Genomic DNA, 1,010 nt, shown 5'->3' on the forward strand with positions numbered 1-1,010 from the left:
CCTGGAACCCTCTCAGATAATATTGTTGCAATCTGCCCCACTCTTCTCTCCAGGTTTTGCAAACCAGTGCCAAATTCTTTAATATCTTCTCCATTAGCGTCCAACCTCTAATCTGTCTTGATAACGAAAGCCTCCATTAGATCCTCTAGACCAGGCTAAATGGGCTGTTGAGTCTGAAATTGCTGCCTCTGCTAATTTTGGTATGCTGGAGCTCCTTGTCCCTGCGGTCTAGAGTTATTTTGCTGCCAAGCATTCGTAGTTCCTCCAGGTGAACTCCATGAAAATCTAGGGTGCCTCTGGCCCATTGCATTAAAGTTCTAGTTTCCCACATCATTTATTTCCTTAGTTAGGGCTTGACACTCATGAGTAGGGTGTCCTTGTCTACATATATCACATGATGCATGAGGCTCACTTTATATCGAGGCTAAGGTCAGCTTCCTTGTCTCTTTGGCCATAGCATCAAGCTGTACCCGCACAGATGTGTTAGCATCAACTTGGTAAACACCAGTTGGTCTTCTTCTTTTTGCACTCTCAGAGGGCCAATGATTTGCATCTTCAGATAACTCATCAAGAATTATAACTATCTCCTCTGGAGTCTTCTTCATCAACGGACCTCAAGCTACATTGCTCAATGTTCTACGCGAGGTCGGTATCAATCCATCCCAAAAGTCCCAGTGTTGCATCCAGAGTTCTATCCCACTATGTTGACACTTTCGAACAATCTCCATAAACCTCTCCCATGCTTCAAAAATACTTTCCGTGTCTTTCTAGCAGAAATTATCGATTTATCTTCTAAATTTGCCCGTTTTAGCTGAGGAGAAATATTTATCAAGGAATTTTCTGGTCATCTTCTCCTAAGTTATAATTGATCCTGTGGGCAAGCTTTGAAGCCACTGTTTTGCATCGTCTTTGAGAGAAAAGGAGAATGCCCTAAAGTACAATGCATTTTATGACACACCATTGTACTGAAAGGTGTTCATAATCTCCTCGAAGTCCATTAGATGTGTGTT

General features: G+C 42.3%; 1 non-coding gene across 1 annotated transcript; it reads left to right on the forward strand.

Annotated features, from left to right (window-relative positions):
• The first annotated feature begins 693 nt into the window (after positions 1–693).
• Positions 694–800, forward strand: LOC117281212 (small nucleolar RNA R71). Its single transcript, XR_004511833.1, has one exon. It is a non-coding gene; the product is annotated as a small nucleolar RNA R71 (small nucleolar RNA).
• Positions 801–1,010: the final 210 nt, after the last annotated feature.

Source organism: Nicotiana tomentosiformis, chromosome 2, assembly GCF_000390325.3.
Source record: "Nicotiana tomentosiformis chromosome 2, ASM39032v3, whole genome shotgun sequence".
Taxonomy (NCBI): domain Eukaryota; kingdom Viridiplantae; phylum Streptophyta; class Magnoliopsida; order Solanales; family Solanaceae; genus Nicotiana; species Nicotiana tomentosiformis.